The following is a 23,635-nucleotide window of genomic DNA, read 5'->3' on the forward strand; positions in this document are numbered from 1 at the left end:
TTTGAATAAAAGTATTGAAAAAATTTTCACCGACTCCTACACTGAAAAAATCGATTTTAAAAATTTAAAGTCGATTTACAAAAAAAACATCTTTGATTAGGATGAAATTTTGTTCCAAGATAGGTAATTATGCTCCCTACCTACCGTCAAAAGTTCAAGTTGGGCACTTACAAGGAAAATAAGTTGGGAAATTGGATTCTGAGATGATTATGACTTTCATAATAAAAACACACTGAAAAAAAAAATTCGTTTTGGACAAGGCAAAGTTTTTACTTTTTGAGATTTAGCGCGAAATTTATCCTGGGCCATATCATTTGAAAAAACTCAGAAGCACTGTAGCGCCATGTAATCAATCCAATTAAGGCTTTATATATAAAATAAAAATGAACTGGAATTGTTTCAATAATAATATTTTATCCTAAAGATTTATTTGACATAATCCGGTTTAATCTTGACATAATAGACGACTATAATTCATTTGTTACTACCCGATGCTACAGTGGTTTTGTACTTTTCAAGTGATCTAGTATAGATTGTAGGTATCATTAAATGCAACACAAAACAATATTTAAAAATGTTATATATCCTCAAAATCTTGATTTAAAGCAAAAAAACATTTTTTGAGCGCTTCAGCACTAGAAAATCAGTTACGCTGTCATTTTTCAACCGATTTTCGATTCTATGCCGATTCTGGAAAGAAGAAATATAGACCTTTTCAATCGGTTTTTTCTTCTTTGGTTAGAAATACTGTGCAGGTTGTTGCGATATTTTTTCATAAAAAAATATGTGAAATTGAAAATCCGCTGAAAAATGACAGCGTTACTATTTTTTTGCTAAAAATCGAAATTTTGAGGGTAATGTGGTTTTGTGCTGTATTTGACCTGACCAACGACCTGTACTAGATCACTTGAAAAGTAGAGTAGAATGGGGTCAAATAGGTATGGAGGTAAAATAGGTATAAGGCATTATCTTTGCTATGTTATTGCAGAGGTAGCTCATTTTGTGTGAATTAGATACACGGTAGAGAACTTCGTTGACGACTATCATTTCGACTGTTACCGTGGATCAGCTGTATTAGTTACGGCGTTGTTTTGGCTTTCGCGTGTTGTTCTGCGAAAAAGGCATTGTATTTCGTCCTACATTTAATCCATGTCAAAAAATGTCAAGTTGATTTTTTCTTACGTAAAAATTAATTCTGAACACGAGTTTTGTGTTGGTTTTTCGATATTTTTGTTTAAAAAAAACATACCATCATCAATATGAAACACACGCTTGGGGGCACGATAGGTCAGCTGTTTGGGGGTACTATAGGTCACTACTGATCGTCTCACAGCTAAGCAACCACGTGATCCGGAATGAACAACTTCAATTCCACACTTTGGCGACGACGAGGACACAAAAGAAGTAATTCGCACGTACAAAACCAGACGCAGCTGCCGAAAAAAAAACATGTGTCAACATTTCCTTTTGCGTTTTTATGATTTTTCTCATCATTTGCCACTTCTCATTTCTTACATGAATGACGTCAATTTAATTTTTAAATAATCTGCAGTAATAATACTTTACAAATAAAAGTGGAACCGATGATTTTCTAGGCGTGTACATCGTTTAATTTAACCTCGTATATAGTGACCTATCCTACCCCCAGGATTTAAAAACATCGAAAAAGTACCTTCGCCTTATTGGATTTGGCTTAAAAAATATTTAAAACCATTATTGAAAAACCTGTTTTAATCCACCTAGAGGTGCAGTTGTGCCTTTCTCATTTCTTCAAATTATGATTTAATAGCTGGTTCGTACAATATAACTTTATGGAAATGTCTTTCATTCTTATTACACTTGGTAAGTATATATAAGAGCACCTTTTTGCATTCATCACGGTATCGGTTTGAATCGGAGTTTTCTATGTGATCGACCTCCACAACCCGTAACTCCGGTGCTGGAAGTCGGATGGAGATGGAATTTAATATCAGTTTCTGGGGACGCAACACCTTTCATTTGAGACTAAGTTGAGCAAATCTAGCCATTTTCGAGAAACCAATATAACCGTTATTCTGACTTTGGATGCTTGTGTTTACATTTTGGAAAAAAAAATCACCTTTTTACATTCATCGCAGAATTCGTTAGAATCGGGATTTGCTGCGTGATCGTACGTATCACCCTGTAATTCAGGAACCAGAACTCGGATCCACACAAAATTCAACAGCAGCTGATGGACCTTTCATTTAAAATTAAGTTTGTCAAAATCGGTTCAGAAAATTCCGAGAAACCGATTTGGAAAAATCAACAAATTTTGTTTTGTAACCATACTCTTCAACTCGTAATTCGGAACAAGATGTCGGTTGAAAATGAAATTCAATAGCAACCTATGGGAATATTATACCTTTCATTTGAATCTTAGTTTGTAAAAATCGGTTCAGCCATCTCCGAGTAACCGATGGGGACATTTTGTTAACAAATTCGCACATACACACACATACATACACACATACACATACACACATACATACATACACACATACATACACACAGATCTCGGCGAACTGAGTCGAATGTTATATGAGACTCGGCCCTCCGGGCCTCGGTTAGAAAGTCGGTTTTTGGAGCAATTGCATAACCTTTCTATATAAAAAAGGCAAAAGGATAATATTTAATTAGCTTAATAAGCATGAGTTCAATGTTATATTCATGTGATTATTATTTGCAAAGGTTGGTGGAATGCGTTTGAACGTGTAGGGAATGGGGGTTTAGTACAGTGGGTGTGGAGGATGCGTCAGAAATCCTTCATCTTATTTCGGTATACGGGGTGTATGAAGGAAATCTGGGCGTGAGGGTGATCCAAGAAGAGGGGAGTGATGAAGGAGGGAGGTGTAAGGGCAAGGTGGGGAGGGGGGGGGGGGGTAGGGAAGGGGCGGCTACGCAATTACTCAACTGCATATTTTGCCTTCCATTTGAGACTTGGTTTGAGAAAATCGGTTCAGTCATCACCGATGAACCGATGTGACTTTAATTGTGGAATATGCCCGGAATTCCGGAATCGTCGATAGTGGACAATATATTCAAAGAATGTTTGATTGGCAATCAGTGATCTAGATCTACGATTAGAAGTAATTTGGTGACCATTTCAATAGTTTTTAGCCTCTGAGGTATTACGATTGTACCGATTTATATGGGAAATTCCAGTGTATCCTTACTAACACCCCTGTAACTCCGGAAGCAAGAGTCAGAACCGAATGAAATTCAGCAGCAGTCAATGGCATTACTGTATCTTTCATTTGAAATTAAGTTCGTAAAAATCGGTAGAGAATTCGTTGTGGAATGGGTGTGATATTAGCTTAGGAACTTGGCGGGTTCCCCAAGGGCGTCATGAACCGTCATAGGTGGCCAATGTGGTCAAAGCTGCTTTGATTGATCATTAGTGATCCAGACCCGCAAACTAGAGTAATGTTACATCAATTTTAATATGTTTTACATCATTTGAACATCATGGTGGTACCAGTTTATATGGGAATTTGCTGTGTGACCGCACTCTTCAACCCGTAACTCCGGAACCGGAAGTCGGATCAACTAAAAATTCAATAGCAGCTTATGGGAGCGTTATACCTTTCAGATGAAACTAAGTTTGCGAAAATCGGTTCAGCCATCTCTGAGAAAATTGTGTGAGTTTAAATGACACACACACACACATACACACACACATACACACACACATACATACACACACACACAGACATTTGCCGATCTCGACGAACTGAATCGAATGGTGTATGATACTCGGCCCTCCGGGCCTCGGTTAAAAAGTCGATTTTTACAGTGATTGCATAGCCTTTCTTTATATGAGAAAGGCAAAAACGCTGTCATATGTATAACCTTTCCAACGAGTTTGTCAAAATCAGTGCAAAAATACCAGAGCACGAGTTCGCCATACAATACTGACCTACTTGATCCCACTCTGTTCTACATTTATTTATTTTTTGTTTTGGAGCACAACTTTTATAATATTGCGAAATCATGGTTGGGTTCAGCTGAATACTGTGTTTAGAAGTATTTTAACAGGTAATAATTATTTTTAATTACAAAGTTTTAGTTTCACATTTTATCGCATAGATAACGCCACCACTAACTTTTCAATGAAGAGAGATAGAAAGTAAGTGCCTTCTACGAAGTCGTAGAACAGGCGATTTGCAGTAATTTTTCTGAACGTGTCTATATTCTATCTTCATTAAAATTTAGTGTTGGCGTATCACAAGCAAATTAATAGCATTCTGTCCGATTTTTAGATCGTCCATTTGAAACTAGTTTGAATTTGATCGGTTTAGCTATTGCTGAAAACCTTGAATGAAAGTTTGCCACATACATACACAGACAAATAAAGACACACAATCACACAGACGCCATTCAGGCTTCGGAGAAAATCTTGAAAGATTGAACTAATTTCTTTTGTAGGAAATTGTAACGCTTTAGTTTTATGAAATTTGAAATGCAAAATAATGAAAATACGCCTTCAAGTGAACCTAAAGTGTGGTGTCCAATAAACTGACTGAAAAAAACCCACTGAACTGACATTCAGTGAGAGCAATAATAATACTAATCAGTCCGGATTTTGTCGTGCCCACCTAACCGGCAGTACTGTCGGTATACAACACAAAAACACCATGTGTCTGGAGAACCGCGTGGCTGCATGTTGTTTTGCAACAAACAACATTACCGCTCACTACTCTGTATAAAAGCATGCCATCGCCCATCGTACGGCTAGCCGCGATAAACGGAGCGCAAAAGAGCGAGAATCACCGGCGAGTAGAATGCTAGGAATGTTACATACAAACAACAAGCAACTCCTACCGCGCGCGCGAGTGTGAGAGCGAGAGAAACGCACTGCATGCACTATTGCCAGCCGCAGAAAGTGTATATAATTAGATGTATATCGGGTTTTCGCTTCGTTTCCTGATGGTATAGGTTAGCCAACACAGCACGCAACAGGATGATGACTGGAAGCTCTAGCCAAGTTTATTTTCTGCTTTTAGTGTCAAGTTGGGGCGGTTTGATGAGTATGTAAAGTCAAAAAACCATCAGGTTTGGTTTGACAAATTCAATCAGTGCTGAGTTGACTTGATAAATTCGCAAAATCGATCGGAACCTTTAGGCGATTTTCTAATTTTTATAAAATTTTCAATCGACTCCCACGATTAAACATTGTTATAGCATGTTGCTGCAATTTGCTAGGTTTGCACAATCTGCATCATAAAATCTATCTAGTTAAAGATACTTATTGGATTTTTTTATCGGATCATCATTTTTTTTAAATACTTCGTGAACACACTCGCCGTTTACCATTGCGGAACACAGACCATGCGAACGCGAAGCGGGTCTGAAGAAACGATGCGAATTGTTGGTTCCCTCAGTTCATGAACGGCATTCGAACGGTTCGGATTGTTTTGGTTTTGTTTCTTTTCGAGAAGAAGCGCGTAGAACACACAAGTCGGCCCGTCGTCGTCGTCGTCGTTGTTGTTGTTATCACTCGGACACGTGGTTCCCCGCGAATCGGTATAGATCAACAATCTATGTTTGTCGCGAGCAGATCGCGGTTTCGGTTGCACTGTTTGCGTTTTGGATGGGAGTGACACATTTTAAGGTTGTGGATTTGACGGTGTCTGTGACGTAGTCGCTGAATCAAGCAAAATTCACAGTACCACCCGTTAGCAATGTTGGAGTAAATTGTTTGCTGTTCTGTGCATTTTAATTTTGGACCGGCTGTATCTTATCTCGACGTGTTTGGAAACCACTTTGATTTCTGTGTATCAGAAAGGTGTGATAGCAGGTGCCAGTTATCGTTGAATAGAGTTGTCAACCGATCGATGCAATGTGGTGTTCAAGGTGCTGCTACATTTCTTAATTTATTTTCTAGAGACACAACAATCAAGTGTTATCAGTATCATAATAAAACAGATTCGATTAGATTAGAATATCAATATGATATGACATAAATGCTGGACGACAAAGGAACAGTAAACAAAGGATTTACTTCAAACAAGTGGAAAGAAAAAAGCAACAATAACGCTTACAAGTGGAAACAGATGTAAAAGACATGACAGATCTTTTCCAGAGCCAAAAATGTCAAGCAATTTTGTCTCCTAGAAGCACAACCAAAAACTATAGCAAAAATTGACAGGTTTTTGTTGCGTTCTAGTGCAACATTTTAGCAAGTTTCGAGACACTGGACCTTCAAACATCAGAATTTATGGGTGGCCCATTAAACGAACAACTAAGACGACGTAATAAAAAGATAATGATGGTTTCTTTTATGTAAACAAGCGGCGAAATTGAAGGAGCAAGATGTTCTTCCGCTGGTATGAAATCACTAGGTAAACCCATTAAAAACAGGAGGCAATTATTTGCTTCAAACATTTTGCGACCGAGATCTCGGACAGTTAAGGAAATAATCTGCGTTTATATCTGTGTATAATACAGGAGAAACTTATTTTTCAGAAAAGACTAAACAATACCACAAAAACATTCTCGACCGGTCAACTCTATTCCACTGATAACAGGTAGTGACAAATTGGTGTCAACACCTTACGGCCTAACCCAGCGAAGCGTCGTCGGTGTGTTGCAGCAACATCCAGCAATGTTTAATGGTGTTGTGTAAACACCCTTCAGGGGACCCTAAAGACCGGTTGTTGGCAATGGTTCCTGGAATGGTGATAACAGTTTCATGTTCGTTCGAAATTTTCGAATAGTTAAGAATAAGTACCCGCATCGTGGTTGTGTAGCAATGTGAAACAAACAAGCATAATTTCTAGTGTATCCCCGTGTGGTTATTTCGGTGTGGGTGAGAGCAAAACACCAGCAGCAAATATTTGCAAAGTAATTAGAGTAGGCACCACGAATGGTCGCGCCAAAGAAGAGACCAATGCACGTACGAATCATACGACTAAAAGCGCTGTTAATTTAGAGCACGAAAACTGCGATTTGAAACATTGTGCAGTGTTCAGTCTCTGGATTAATTTATTTTTAGATAAGCGCGTAAATGAAAAGGAAGTGTAAAAACTCGGCGTGTTGACGGTTGTTAAGTGAAAGGAAATAAGCGATCTGATGCTGGTGGGAAATAATAAAATAAATAGCGGACAGACATATTTATGACTCGTCGGGAAATTCGATTTGCACGGACTTCTAGCGGACGATCCGTTTGTTGTAAATCTCGGAGAGACAGCTACAGTTCATCGCAAATTAGAATAAGACGTGCGTAGAGCACTGACTCACAGGTTTTGTTCGGATCTGCGTTGAAAGAGAATTCGTCTAGATAATATGGATACCATTTTTTTTTCCTTGAAAAGAACGATACTAGCAGCGACTTGATTTTAAGAAACGGTGAATAATTCCAGATTTGGTTTTACTATCTATTTAACAACTATTGTGATTTTTGCGTCCGATTTGCATGATTCAGTGATCGGACTCAACCAAGACTAAATGATAGTAATGCCCTTTCAGCGATTGTTCCACGTATCGCCATTGAAGTGTCGCCTTCATGTTCTTTTTTACAATAACTCCCGTTATACGCCATCGGTTACGACCGGGTTTTCGCAATAGCTATCATTATTACTTTTTACAGCTGTATCAGCTAGATAATCGTTAAAAAATGCGAAAAAAACGCCCCTAAACTGGCAACAAAGAAAGTATCGCCTCGATTGTTTGCATGAAGCGTGGATTAAATAAGCAAAAACATACATTTTCTCCCGTTAAAAATCTGTATGTTTGCAAAAACAATATTGTGCAATCCAAATTTTTAGGTAAATATGTAGTGTTTCGAGCAGTGGTGTCTCGTGCACCAAATACGATTAAAACCAAATATTAAATATTCAAAAAATGGATAAACTTTGAGAAAATTTCAACTGGAATTGCCAATATAATAGTTAATTGTATAGCAGCGATGTCACATGTTTTGTAGAAATGTCTGTAACCGAATATTTAAAATATCTATAAAAGTCTCACCCTTAGAAAAAATGAAAATTACATATTTTTATCCGTTTATGGACAACTAGGGCCGAGGGTGGTGGCTAGCGGGTTTCATACATCCTTGACCTGACCGACGAAGCTATGCTGCCTTGAGCACGGACAACGCAGATCCAAGGCCACCATTGAAATGATAAGTTCTAGGTTTGATATGAACTTCCCCCGGCTGCCAGAAGAAAACCTGTTGTTATTGCGTACGACTTTGTACGCATAAGTCTGATTGTGAGTCCTGTGGTGGTGTGTGCGTGGAAGGTGCGAGTTTTAGCGTTCGAGTCCAGGGGTGCATCTTTGTCTCTGTTGGCGTGGGTATTCACTAATTGTGTAATAGCGTGCGCGCGAAGGTACCGAGCGTTTGTATGTTAACATGTTAGTCTCTTGCACTAGCGACTTCGCGTGCATAAATCGATTTTATAATCGTTTGGCCATTCGCATTTATTCTTGAAAGATCGCGCGCGGACCGTGAAGCTGATGCTTAATTTTTAGTGTATGGAACAGATGGTAGAAGAGAGTCAGTTTCCCCATATCACTAGAGCTCCCGGTCATGTGTTGTCTAGTGAATATGAGCGTCATTTTTTGATTGGTTCAATTAAAGGCAAAAGTCTAGTCTGCTATAACCGAGGGTAGAGACTTCCGGACGTGATCGATTCATGATCGCGCGAGCGGTAGGTTAACGCTTAAGTATGTGTAGATGATTGCAATTGCGTGATCGCGTTATCGTGTGTTATCGCGAAGGCCACGAGCTTTTGTACGTTTGGAATGTGGGAGATTGTGATATATTGTGAGATAATATGAGTGTTAGTATGAAGCTAATTTACGATAAATAATAATAAAAGAAATTATAACATGCCGAATATAGAAAAGAAGATGCTAGGAGATTAATTAGAAGTGTATAAATTGGCCGATATTGTTTTTGGTATACATTAGTAGTGGAAAATCAAACTAATAAAAGTACAACAAAAACAGGATTTAATCATGTTATGCTGACCGGGAATGGATGATTCAAGTGCTTTGATAATTTAATTGTAGGTTAATTTATCCAACCCGATCTTCCCGAATGAAAAGAATCGAATGCACAAATTGAACACCGGGTTTACCAACTATTCTATCGAATGCACCAGTTCTGCATCTATTCCCTGACCCAGTTGCCACAAATGCTCAAACGAACACATACACGGATAGACATACGGCTATCACATAACATTTGTACACTAGTACTAAAAACTAACTAATAGGTTTCTACTTTTACATTTCTTTATTTAATTAATTGACCTGAGCCCGATAACTATGTCGACAAATAAATCGACACGCGATGACCCCCACTACACTACCATTAAGCTGTTGAACAATGTTTGCAAACATAGCCCACAGAAAAAAATCAATCGACGGCGACCCGCCAGTCGGCCTCGCTACTGTGCACAAGCTGTTGGCTGACCGTTAGACTGGGCTAATGCAAGGTATGCAAAAACATTTTTTTTTAATTTTGATTATAGAGGTTTTAACCTTAGAGTCGTTCGTAATTGTTAGAGAAATCTCTTTAGAAAAATCTCTAACCCTATATGCGGGGTTGGGAATTGAGCCCAGGTGTATGCAAAAAACACAAAACATAAAAAAGGCCCATGAGCCCTCTCGGTCTCCTCGATGCACCACTATCGAGGCGTAATGCAATAACCATTATAGAGCAGTTGTCGGTCAGAGTTTCTTTAACACTGGTGCACAAATATGCTTGATGATGTTTGCAATACTGTCATACCTGTCAACCTAGGGGAGGAAAATTTCGGGAAGAGTTCGAAATTTTGATTTTAAAATGAACATTTTACAATACGTAATACGTAAAAACATCATTTAATGAAAATCAGTCTTGGTGGTCAAATTTGGTTTGAAAAGATTTTGAGTTTGAAACTAATATAAAATTCAAACTAATTTAAAATTTCTCAACAGGTTGAACATTTTCGGGAGGTATGCGGACTCCCAGGACCCTCCCCCTGGATCCGCCACTGATCACGTGGCGTGAATTTGAAACTAAAAAGGACATCCTCTCAAGTAACTACCGGGGAGAGTAAGTTCTAGTTTGGAAATTTTCAGTTTTATGTTCATACTATGTTGCGTTTCGGCTTCGCCTCATCAGAAACCGACACTAACGTATTGTCGGAATAGATTAGCGCCGGCTTGACGCAAATCCCTTAAAACTAAAACACACTATGTGTTTCAATCAAACGACTGATCAAACGTGATGTCCCGTTAGAGCAGAAGTTCTGTTTATGCCGATGAGACACAAGTGAAGCCGAAACTTGTCTTGGCTTAGCAGAACTTCTGCTCTAACGGGACATCACGTTTGATCAGTCGTTTGATTGAAACACATAGTGTGTTTTAGTTTTAAGGGATTTGCGTCAAGCCGGCGCTAATCTATTCCGACAATATGTTAGTGTCGGTTTCTGATGAGGCGAAGCCGAAACGCAACATAGTATGAAATAAGGATTTGTGCCCTCCTGTACAAAGACTGGTTTATACCAACAAATTTTCACCCTAGTGAGAAATTTTGGTTTTTACCAAATTTTCCTCCTTAGGGTGAAATATAGCATAGTTTTATGTTACTGAACGGTTACAATTATGAATCTAAAACTGAACCGATCCAGAACGTGTCCTTAGGTCGTTGCTTGACTCTAAATTATTTTCCCTAATTTATCGAATCTGAGCGAATGTGTTGAATAATCTTTGTATAAACAAAACAATTCAAAGCGTGTTTCAAATGAGGCAAGAAATATAACGGCGCCGTACACCAGTTTTAAAGTTGGAAACAAAACTGTTCGTAACAATACATCAAATTTCTCTACTGGGGACGTGTTTGTTTCCGTTCCAATTCCACTTTTAAAATTCTACCCTAATCGCTACACTGCTGAACATACCTTAAGAAATTTGATTGATATAAAATACTATTTCTTGCAAACCTGTGATATCAACCAAAATCTATCAGTGGTTTATCTTGGTCGGACGGCACTACTTTTGAGTTGACTACCAAGAATCCAAGAATATACATCTTCGCAACTTTTTGAAACAAACTGAAACTGCTCTAACTTAGCTCAATCTCCTCGTCCACCAAAATATCCAACCAACATTTGCCTTTCAGAAGGCGCAAATCCAGTTGCCAGGCGCCTTAGTAGAAAAAACGCATCGTTTATATTCGAAATATGAAGCGTGTGTTTCAATAGACTCATCACGTACTGCCAAAACATGTTGGAATGAGCATTTCACTCGTCTCAACCCAACGCACACACAAACAGAAAATAAATTAATTTATTCCAGCGCAACTCACATGCAGCACACATGCGCGGCATCCTGTAGTGCGGAACGCTATCCAAAATCCACCCTGCAATGATAGACGCTATGGATTTTCGGCAATAGTGGCACCAACTCGCACACAGCTAAACCGTGTACAACTCGTACCCGTTTCCCTGCTGTGTGTATAGTCCATCGTTCGCTCCTCATGACACCGTGCAACTTGAAACCCTGCATGAACACTAACGATTGAATTCTTCGCCCGGACGACGAAGCCATAATGTTGCTCGTTTGCAATTCGGGCGACGAATGATTGAAACGAACACGCGGCACCTCTATTTGTAAACTATATTGTATTGAGATATCTGACGTTTAAAATACGCACACTGAGATCTCGCATTTCTATACTACCGCCCTCCCCTCAGGCCCAGAAACGGTTTGTTTGCCTTCCAATTCACCGTTTAAGATTTGTTTACCTCACAATTTAACCCTTAAATGCATGAATTTGATTTTTCTTTGATTTATGTCATTCATGTCACAAAATTCGGAATGTTGCCAAATGGCAACATTACGCATTTAAGGGTTAAATGTCAAAGCAGCACAATACCAACCCAGCTGGGTAGTTCTATTAGTTTGAGTCATATAGGTGCGAGTGTGTGTGCAAATCCCAACGTTGTCGAAAATACATAGCGTCTACCGCTTATTGTATCGTTCGGACAATAGTGTCAACATGTTGCTCGTTTGGCATGTGAGCGACAACTGATATAAAACGAACACGCGGGACCTGTGTACAAAGAACCTCCCGGATGTGATGAACAAAGAGAGTCTCATTTGTCATTTGGCAGATCACACGGTTTGCTCACGTTGGAAACCAAAAATATGTAAACAATCCAGAAGCATAACGGGTTGACGCCAATGGGAGCGGAATGAACGATATGACGAAAACAAGTCGATTTATTCTGATCTCACTAACACCACGCATGTAAGATTCATCTTACGAATACCAAAGTGCCATCTGAGCCACGCCTGTATATACTGCATTGGACAAGAATCAGTCCTATCACTAAGTTGGTGTCAGATTATTTATTTTTCGCAGAACTGTTACAACAAAATGCGTAAAAAATACTCATTCATGAAATTCGCGCCAGAATGAAAAAATACTGTCAATAGAATTATTTCTGAATTAAAAAAAAAATAACATTCATTTCACATTATTGTTTCCTTATGAAAGTATAGGAATCTAGATAGAAATCCTTTTCTAAAACTACTTAACAAAATAAACCGCCGACTGGATATATTTTTGATGGCTGGATCTTTTGGCTGCTCTAAAAATGCCGAACTGGCGCATATTTTCAACATCCTCAGTAGTCTAAACAGACGTTGTTTGCGGAGCATTGCCGAAATGTTCCGTTTCCGCCACGGACTCTGATGCAGGGCGATAATTTGCAGGTTCCACTACGATCCTTAGTTTGCAGGTTAACTCGCTTGAAATAATGCTTAAGGATTTTTCACCCATTATCAAGATCAATATACCCATTGACATTACCTCATCGAGTAGTTGTGAAATGGATAAAAAAAACTCATTGTTAGAAACAAAAAATCCCTTTTTTTGACAGCACGAATAACTTCCGAAAATGGGCAATTTGAATACATAAAATGGGTAAAGCTTTTTTACCGTGCATAGTGCTTTCGTAAACAAATACACTTTATAGAAAAACTGGACAAATTTGGATAATTTCGATCAAATATGAAAAAAAGTTTGAAAGTATTACAATAATGATCGACTCATCCTTTGAACTGATCATTAATCCCGACCGACTTTAAAGTTGAAGTTTAGTTGATGTTTCAAGCCGGCTTCTACACGTTATCTAATAGAGCACTAGCAACGAAGGTTTTAGACAGCATAATCTATGCATTCGAATTTGACTTTCAATCGCTCGTATGTCCTAATGAAACACTTTCTTTTATTTCTGTAGAAAAGTTAAATTAACACACTTTGTAAAAGTACATCTGCTTGAAAGGACTACTGTTCGTCCCAATAAAAGCATCGCCTTTGTTCGTACGATCTCAGTTTCACATTCTTGCAACGAACCAACCAACCAGCACACGAGCTGCCGCGTGACGGATTATGAATGGCACACGATTTGTATCTTTAGGAGTTTCTAATTGGATTAGTGAGAGCGCACTCCGGTGTTGCGGACGGGATAAATCAGATGAAGATAAAACCAAAAACCATGTAGAACCGCCAGAGTGCCGCCGTATCTTGTAGAACTACCGAGGTAGCTTGGTTCCCAAATCCAGGCGCATAGAAATAGCACAAAAAAAAACGAAACGAAACGAAAACAAAAATCATCTCATATTACGAAGGCGGTTTACGTGACGTTTCTGGTCCGATGTTTTGTCCTAATACAGACACGTTGTGAATAAGTCAAATTCTGCTGACTGCGAGCTGTGCCCGCTAGTTCATATGATTCGCCACAAAGTGGATTATAATTTATGCGCATTTTTGGGTTTTTTTTTGTTGTTAAACAAATGCTGCTACGGACGCGAGTAGAATTTTTAGAGACAGATTCATTTTAGATGGTTATGAAAAGCACGCGTGTTTGTTACGTTTCATGAATATTGAAATTTTCATACATAACAGTCATTTATCGTGATTAAATTAAACCATTTTGGGTTCTTTCCCCTAGCATCAGAAATGCTTCCCAATAGTTGTGTACATTTTCGTTTTTGATTAAATTCACAAATATTCTAAGACGTCTTAATCCCTAACTCTATCACTCAGCTCAGCTCCTCGGCTTTTAGGCTCGGATTAATAAAAAATCTAAGATTCATATAAACTAAATCACAATTTATTAAAATTTTCAAAGCATCGGAAAAGAAATATTTTTTTTAACTTTTAGATATACACTAGTTTTGTTATCGCACTGACGAACATTAGCAGCGTAGAGTAGCAAGTGGATAAAAAAAATCCCAAAATGACAGTAACATTGTATGTGTTGCTCCATATATTGCATAGTATGAAATACATACCAGTAAACTCGCTTCGACCGAAGACAACGTTTTCTCCCTACGACGTTGCGATTTCGGTCTGCTGTGGATACACCGCACAGTGGCTGGTGGCTGGCCAAAACCTCAAAAATTTATTTTTGAAATATTGATATTTTATATTTTTCCTGAATTTCTCATATATTGAGTGACGTATATTCAAAATTTTATGACCCTTGGATAAGAACACGATTTTTAACATGAGTGTAAACGTAGTATAGTCCAGACTTTTTAATGATTTTCATTTCCGAAACCACCATTGCTCTGTTCACTTCAAATGCATGTTGCTCTTTTGATTTTGGTCCGATTTTAGCACAACTAGTTTCACTATGTAGAGGAACGAAAGAACTTGGTTAGTGAATAAAATACGCTTGGTAAATTTGCTTGGAACTATGACTTTTTAGTTCAAATATGTTTGAGGTGGTCAGATCACAAATACTTTTTTCACTAATGTATTCTGTACAAATTTCGGAATCATTTCGGAACGGTCACATAGAATACATTATATGGGAAATAACCTCTACTTTTCGAATATCATGGTCTCGTTCTGCGCCTAGGTGCGCAAAAAGGTTTAAGGAGATTTTGAAGCTTTGTTGCTGATATGGAGGTGCATGGTGTTTTGTGTAAAATAGTTAAACAATCTACAGTAAACCAACACGTTATACAATGGATTTGAAGTAGTGTTCTTAATTTTTTATGATATAGCTGACATTGGTGAACAGTAACGGAAAATCTATCATGAAAACGGGATCATAGTTATAAGAAAGGTTCAATGACACTGTATGGAAAAATGCATTTAATATTTTTCGACTTTTGACGTCAAAAATGAGCTCAGCACCTCAAAATTAGCTTAAATTGTGATTTTCAGCCAAATTAGGTAACATTTGAGGTTTTGTCCGACTTTTGTTTGAAGACCCGCCACTGTGCACCGCCACGGACATCGAAACGAACGTCCTCTTAGCGAACCGATGCCAAAAGATGTTATTGGTGTAGTCTGTCCTACAGAGCTGGCTGGTGGAAGGGGTTTTACTGGCAAATGTTCCATCCGTAAAATAGTGTTTATGAGGAGGATTTCGTTCGCTGCACAAGTGAGCATTCAGGAGCAGTTTGGCCACAAATGGCATTTAAGTTTTCAAGTCTACGATCGGTAGTGATGGGGCTATTAAACGGTCGTAATTGTGCGGTAAATTATACAAAATTCGAAGAGTATTTCATTAAATCTGTTAATGTCAGTTGTGGAACGAGATTGTAATATGCAAATCAACAAGTTTGTTTAGTCGTTTAATGGGTGGAAATAAGTTTGGTTGGTTAATGGTTATCACTTCATACATTATCGTGTTTGCCTTTTTTTCATATTCAAAAGTTATGTGATCTCTCCGTAACCCGATTGTTTGTCCAAGGAATGGAGTGCGGAGCTTATCATCCCGAGCCAATTATCATGGACTCAAATATCATCCAGCCCCATAAAAAGATCGTAATCATAAAGTCATTAATCCATTAATACACCAAAATATAGCATTTATATGGGATCCACCGGATCATGGGGTTAGTGTTTTCATGAATTGATTCCAGTTCAAACACTAAACATTATGCAGTAGGAGTGAAAGGGACCGTGAGCCTGGGGGTATTATGAGCTTATGGGGGCACCCAGCAGTTACAAATATTCAAACTCATTGAATGAAAATGAATCAAACGAATCAACTGCCCGTTCTTTCAATGCAAGTTTTGGGACAACAATATGAAAGTTACTATTATTCTGCTATTTTTTCATTAAAAATATGAAAATTGCTTTTTTTATTAGGCGGGCGTTCTCCCGCTGAAAAATCGATTTTGGGAACTCTCATATCGATTGCTCATCCGATGTGACATCTTGAACGCGTTGGTTATTGAAAACTTCGGAAGGCTCGTCGAGCTTAATTCTCAAACCCGTTTTATGTCCTTGTACTTCGACTACATGGCACAGAGCATCAATCCTGCTTCGTATAATCCCAACCGTGTTCGTTTCCTAGATACTTCTGATTCTACTGTATTCTTCGACACATCCATGAAGGAAGATATTTGTGGAATACCGGATCACATACTCCCTCAATTGATCCCCAATATATTTTATAATAGATTCCGAGAAGTCGACTGTGACAAAATGTTCTACACTGACGGATCAAATCTCGATGGGTCCACTGGCTTCGGTATCTTCAATAATACTATCACCGCTTCATTCAACCTCAATGATCCCGCTTCAGTTTACGTCGCAGAATTAGCTGCTATTCAGTACAGCCTTGGGATCATCGACACTCTGCCCACAGATCACTTCTTCATCATCTCGGACAGCCTCAACTCTATCGAGGCTCTTCGTGCGATGAAGCCCAAAAAACAATTCCCGTATTTTCTGGGGAAGATACGGGAGTCCTTGTATACGTTATCTGAAAAATCTTACCAGATTACCTTTGTTTGGGTCCCCTCTCATTGCTCTATCCCGGGAAATGAAAAGGTCGACTCTTTAGCAAAGGTGGGCGCATTAGAAGGTGACATCTATGAAAGACCAATTTGCTTAAACGAATTTTTCAGCATCTGTCGTCAGAGAATACTCAACAGTTGGCAAACCTCGTGGAGCAATGGGGAACTTGGACGATGGTTACATTCCATTATCCCGAAGGTATCAACGAAGCCATGGTTCAGGGGGATGGCTGTGGGTCGGGACTTCATTCGTGTAATGTCCCGGCTCATGTCTAACCACTACACGTTGGATGCACATTTGCGGCGTATTGGGCTTGCGGAGAGTAGCCTGTGCGACGAGGGTTATCACGACATCGACCACGTTTTCTGGGTTTGTACCGAGTATTGTGATGCCTGGTCTCTGTTAAAGGATTCCTTTCGGACCCGAGGTAGACCACCCAATGTCCCAGTCCGGGATATGCTAGCAAATCGCTATCTCCCCTATATGTCCCTTATTTACAATTTCATTAAAACGCTAAATATCCCAATTTAGCCCCTCTCTTTTATTTCTCATTTTTAGAATTTCCCTGTCCTGCCTTGTGGAACCGACCAGCACCAGAGTGCCATTATGTGACCGCAGTCGTCCTTATCACGCCTGCATAAAAAGAACTTGTAGCGAGAGTGACCCGATTCCCCGTGGGTCCGATGAATTTCCCCTATCAACCCAGTTCTTGACGTCATGGAAACCTGTGGCTCTAAGTCATGTCGCTGATCTCCCGTTTGCCTGAAAGTTTGTTCTTCTTTCTCTGTCATCAAGTCCTGTCCCTGACACAACTGCTGCTACACCAATGTTGTAAATAAATCAAATTTGTATTCTGTATTACTAGTTTTAAGATAGCTGTAAAATTTCTCATACACACTTGTTCCCCTTCTTGTATATCAAATTGTATTCTTAGTTCTAAGATAACTGTAAAATTTTTCATAAAAAAACTTATGTTCTCCCTCTTGAGTATCAAACTGAATTCCTAGTTTTAAGATTGTTGAAAATTTGCCTATAAAACACTATTGTTCCCACTTGTATATTGAATTGTATTTCTAGTTATAAGACAGCTGTAAAATTTTTCCTCTTTATATGAAAAACATACTTCAACATTGTAACCTCCTAGTTTTAAGATATCCAAAATGTTAAAAAAAAAGAATGTGGCACCGCCAAGCTAACCATTTGTGCCTAATAAATAAACGAACTGAATAAAAAAACATTTTTATTAGGAAGACATTTAATGCCGCTTGATCAAAATCGTTTGAAAAATGGCAGAGTTATTATATTTTTTTCCAAATTAGAAGCTTGCTCGCATGAACTTTTAAGGGTACGGTCTCATATAAAATTTAAAAAAAACGATTATTTTTGCTCGATTACATATAAATTCAAAACTATGTGTGTGAACTTTGAACATGAAATTGGATAAAATAACGGAAGATATAATTATAGCATCTTATAGTGCGAGACAATATCTCACTAATCGCTTAAGAGTTCATGCGAGCAGGTTTCCAATTTTGAAAAAAAAAAAAAATTAATAACTCAGACATTTTTCAACCGATTTTGAGCAAGCAGAATTAAATGTTCTTAAATTTTTATTAAAACAAAGAGGATCCCTAATAAAAATATTGAGTAATTTTTATATTTTTAATTAAAAAGTAACAAACGGTTAACAAAAGAACATAACCTAGAATACCGTTGGAAAGGTAATTTCTTCTTCTTTCCGAAACATTCAAAAAATTTAAAAACGGGTGTAAAAAGACTTCGTAAAACATTTTTTAGTGCCGAAAGTTTCTAAAAATCGTTTTTTTTGTGTTATAAATCAAGATTTGGAGGGTATACAACATTTTTCATACATTGTTTTGTGTTGCATTTGATGAGATCTACAACCTATGCTAGATATTTTGAAAAGTACAAAATCACTGTAGCACCGTGTTAGCACATTCGATTGATCCAGTTGTCCCGTCACGAATAGAGGGACGAATCTTACTTTTTTTTTCCTTTTTTTCGAGAGTTGTCCTACTGAAGCTGTAGAGCTAGGTTCTCGGAAGGGCTCCCCGTCAGAATCACATACTACAATTTTCAGACCAGACAGGCTATGTCGCCCACTAAAACACTGCTTTAGGCCAATTGTAGCGGGCCGTGATTCTGAATGTGATATTCATGTTACGGTTAAGGTATGTGCGGACGTAGGGTCTCGCGATCGCTTGTATCATCGCGAAGAGCTCGAGCATTTGTACGTTAACGTGTTCGATCGCGTGTGCGTTTGTATGTCGCGTGTGCTAACGTGTATGTAACTTCGCGTGTATAAATTCTATTTTATAACCGTGTGCCTTTCGCATATTCGCGCGTGTTCTTGGATAATCGCGCGCGGACCGTGAATCCAATACTTTATTTTTGGTGTACGGCTAAGATGCTAAAAGAGAGTGAGATCTTCCATATCACTAGAGTTCCCGGTGATGTCGCCATGGAACGTGTTGTCTAGTGGATATGAACTTTATTTTTTGATTGGTCCTACTGAATATATGGACCTAAGTTATTAGGACAGAGAGTAATGGTTCGCGTTTGAGACAGCGTTTGAAACTTCGTAAGTACTAAAACGTTTTATTACCGGGGTGTTATCAAGTTTGCGCGATCGCGAACGTAGGTGTGCGTTGTTTATCGCGAAGGGCTTAAGCGTTCGTATGTTAACGTGTTTGTCACGTGTGCTCGCGTTCATGAGACTTCACGTGTACAAGACTGGATTTTGTAACCGTGTGGCCATTCCTATATACGCGTGCGTTCTTGGATGGTCACGCGGACCTTCATTCTGATAGTTAGTTTTCGGTGTACAATTCACATTCTGACAGGGAGTAAGTTACCCCATATCACTAGAGTCCTCGGTCATGTGTTTCTTTTTTTAATTGGTCCAATTGAAGGCATGGACCTAGTCTGCTGATATCAGGGATAGAAACATTCGGAAGTAACCGATTCATGATCGTGCGACCACGGGAGTTTTTAGGTTCACGCTTGAGATCGCGTTTGAAAATTTATAGGAGCTGAGACATTCACTTTATCACCGGGATGTTATCATGTTTACGAGATCGCGGGTGTAGGTGCCGCGGATGGTCGCGAAAGGCTCAAGCATTTGTATATTAACGTGTTTGTCACGTGTATGTGACTTCGCGTGTATAATTTAGATTTTATAATGATGTTGTGTGTATTCTTGCTCGATCGCGCGCGAACCGTGAGTCTGACGCCTAATTTTTAGTGCCTGGTACAGATAGTAGAAGAGAGTTCGTTTCCCCATAAAACTAAAGCTCCAGGTTATGTCACCATGTTTTGTTTAGTGAATATGAGTGTCACTTTTTTGATTGGTTCAACTGAAGACATTAGTCCAGACTGCTAGGACCGAGGCAAGACTTCCGGATGTGACCGTTTCATGATCGCACGAGTGGTGGGTTAATGTTTGAGACCGCGTTTGGGAATTTAAAGATGCTACGTTTACTTAACTACCGGGGTTTTTTTTCATGTAGGCGAAATCGCGGGCGTAAGTATGTGTGGATTATTGCAATTGCATGGTCTCGTTTGTGGCCAGGTTTGTGTTATCGCGAAGGTCCCGAGCGTTTGTACCTATATGAGTATAGATAGCGTATAGTAGAGATATACTAATAAAAGGAATCATAACATGCCGAATAAAGAAAAAAAGATGCAAAGAGCTTGATATTTTGGTATGCATCAATAATATAAAAGCAAACTAATAGATGTACAAAAGAAACAGACTAGCGAAGTAGAATAGAAAAACACAAGTAACATGCAATCAAACTCATCTAAATGTAATATATGTTGTATATTTACCATTAACGACAATTGTATGCTGTTGCACTTTCATCATGCTATGCTGGTCGGGAATGGATGACTCACGTGCGTCGGTAAATTCATTGTACCCTAATTTATCCAATCCGACTTTTCCGAACGAATAGAACCAAATGCACAAATTGATCACCAGAAGTATTAGCTACTATTCTATCATATGCGCCAGTTCTGCATCCATTCCCTGACCCAACTGCTAAAAATATTCAGACGGACACATACATAGATAGAAATACGACTAGCACATAACAATTGCACACTAGTACGAAAAACTACGATAATTACAAAGCGACAACTAATAGGTTTCTACTTTATTAAATTAATTTAAATAATGCAAACACGTCACACAGCAAAAGTCAATGCAGTCGTCCCGCCAGTCGGACACATCACCGCTCACAGACCAGTGGTTGAGCGTTGGTATGCGCTGGTGCAGAGTATGAAGACACATGAACATAAAAAAGGCGCATAAACCCTCTCGGTCTCCTCGATGTACCACTATTCAGGCGCAATGCAATAATCATCTTAAAGCAGTTGTTCTTTACGCTGATGCACGCAATATGCCTGATGATGTTTGCAATACCGTCAAACCCCTCAACCTTGGGGAGAGAATAGAGGGACGAATCTTACTATACCCAAAATCAACTGTCATTGTGTTTCTCCACAGCGTGAGAAATACGAGTTGGCATATCGTTAAGGTGAATAACAAACAGAAAAAACGGAAGTTTTTAAAATTTTGTGGTAAATGTCTCAATGGTTCCATTTTGTGTGTCTTTCCATAAATGCTTATTGGGATGTCATGCAATTTTTGATAATAGAAAATTTAGCTTCTTTTCGTTTTGATTGGAGTGAACCTGGGAGGGAGAAACAGACTCTACGCACGAAGTGTAAATAATAGCACTTGTCAAGAAGCAAGAAAACTTTCGACAGCCAAAATCAATCAAGGTGGGCGACGCATAAATGAGCAAATTTCTTTTTGCGTGTCATTGATGCAAGCGTGTTACCGGCACATGACTTCAATCGTGTGATGGAAAGGAGCTTGGGACAGTATAAAATCAGTGAAAGTTTTTTTCCGGGTGCTTTACATTGATTTGAAGATAAAGTCAGACGACAGTTTGCTTCCAGTACTAGAGTGAAAAGGGACCAATTTCGGAACGATGTGTCTAATCTTCTATTTTTAAAATAGGATTTTTGTGCCATTCTTCTCCTTCATTCTATCACGGTTTCCTAAAAAATTTCTTACACTGATTATTGAAAACCGATAGAATATTAAATTCAATCTGAAAAATAGAATTTAATTTTATAAAAAATTAACTAACAGAATCCTTGAATAAGGAAACTCGCCAGTAGAGGCATGTTTATCTGATTTGTGAAACGTTGACCAATGCATAGGTATTTGATAGGTAGATAGGTACGGCTGCAGCCTTGGAACGTAAATATCCACATAATGAAATAACCGAAAAAACGTTTGATATAACATGTTTTCGTTTTTATATTTCCCCTTTATTTACTACTGAAAAATATTGCCAACCTAAATAAAGTACAGAAAACTGTTTCCACCTTTCTTTTTACATCATCCAACAATTTTAACCGTCGAACTGTCAAATTTAGCCAAGGTTATTTTTCAAATAACTTTCGAAGTGTAAGATTTTAACTAATAGATAGTAATGGAATTTTTTCATGATTCTGATCATCAGATTAAGCTGCATGAGCACCCGAACATTAAAAATATTATGTCGATGTCAAACTTTATGTCGAAGTAACTTGCCAATTTTTTTCGAAACTTTGTTTATATTTATTAGCATGCATCTAAGCCTACGTTGATTATTTTCATTTTCTCAGTATACTCTCAAAAGAAACTTTAAACCGTCAAATCTGACTAGCAAGGCGTCACTCATTCTAAAATTGTTAAATAAGTCACAAATTTTTAAAACTTTCTTCGCACGATTTACACCATTATTATTTGTCTTTACTATAGATATGAAAATAGCTTTTATCACATGTTTTAAATAGAAAGATGATATAAATTATTTTAAACCAAAAAGTATTTTTGAATTACCAAAAAACGTGCACGTCACAGCACATTTTTTGATTCTATATTCCCATTTCTTGGAGTAGAGAACATTTACAGCGTCGTCACATTTCCATAACTGGTTTCATAACAAGCATAAAATATATTTTAGGCAACTACGCCTACCAAAAATGTAAATATTATTTGAAATTTTCATATAAAATTAGCGTTTATTTTACATTATAGCAAGATCGCAATATTGGCTTAAAACGATGCTCGAAACTTTTGAACGCATATAAATTCTTATTCATCATTGAATACATAGAAATACAATTTATTTGATAGTGGCAGCACGGATTACCGAAAAATTTATCTGGCTAATTTGAAAATGGCATTAAAATCACAGAAAAACTTTAATAATATTTACTGCTACACCCAATCTAGACAAAAAATCAAGGAAACTCATCGTTCGGAAACATTTTCAAGCAAGCATATGATAACAATACTCTCATTTCCTCGATGAACACTTTTTTGTGGCTCGGAGTGACAGTTTCGTTCTGGCTGGCTATGACATTCACATTTATTGAGTCTGTTTCTCCCTCCCAGGAGTGAACCATTTTGATATTAAATATAAAATTGAAAAAAGTTTCTATTCGTTGTTTCCATGTAGTCACGAGCCAGTCTGCTGGACATGTCATATGAATGCCAGTCGACTTCCTGGTGCAAATAGTTATTAAAACTGTTTAGTCAGATACATGGTGCAAAAACTGTATTGATCTGGGTGGAGTTAAGTGAGATCTGCGGAACCTTAGTGCCCTTAGAAGCTGACATGGAACTGACGTGGATCGAGTAACTGAAAGCGACTTCTTGATACAACACTTAACAACCTTCGAGCTGAACGATACGGTATCGAGGTACGAATTTTGGTTTAAAATTCAGGAACCTTATCAAGAACCTCGCAAGAGTTAAAGTTA

At 38.2% G+C, this 23,635-nt stretch overlaps 2 protein-coding genes across 10 annotated transcripts in view; one reads left to right on the top strand and one right to left on the bottom strand.

Moving 5' to 3' along the window:
- The window catches only part of LOC131677072 (RNA helicase aquarius), a 323,960-nt gene that overhangs the window by 12,032 nt on the left and 288,293 nt on the right, over positions 1–23,635 (bottom strand). The gene's annotated exons all lie outside the window — the stretch shown is intronic.
- LOC131677076 (probable G-protein coupled receptor Mth-like 11) overlaps positions 5,394–23,635 on the top strand; it is a 73,847-nt gene continuing 55,605 nt past the window's right edge. Inside the window, exon 1 of one of the 9 annotated variants that reach the window (XM_058956646.1) lies at positions 5,394–5,874. The gene's annotated coding sequence lies outside the window, so the exon portion shown is untranslated. Of the gene's footprint in view, positions 5,875–5,988; positions 6,363–6,420; positions 6,549–6,614; positions 6,636–23,635 lie in introns of those variants that run through there. The other 8 variants (XM_058956647.1, XM_058956643.1, XM_058956650.1 and 5 more) reach the window with 8 other exon arrangements.

Source organism: Topomyia yanbarensis, chromosome 1 (assembly GCF_030247195.1).
Source record: "Topomyia yanbarensis strain Yona2022 chromosome 1, ASM3024719v1, whole genome shotgun sequence".
In the NCBI taxonomy this organism is placed as follows: domain Eukaryota; kingdom Metazoa; phylum Arthropoda; class Insecta; order Diptera; family Culicidae; genus Topomyia; species Topomyia yanbarensis.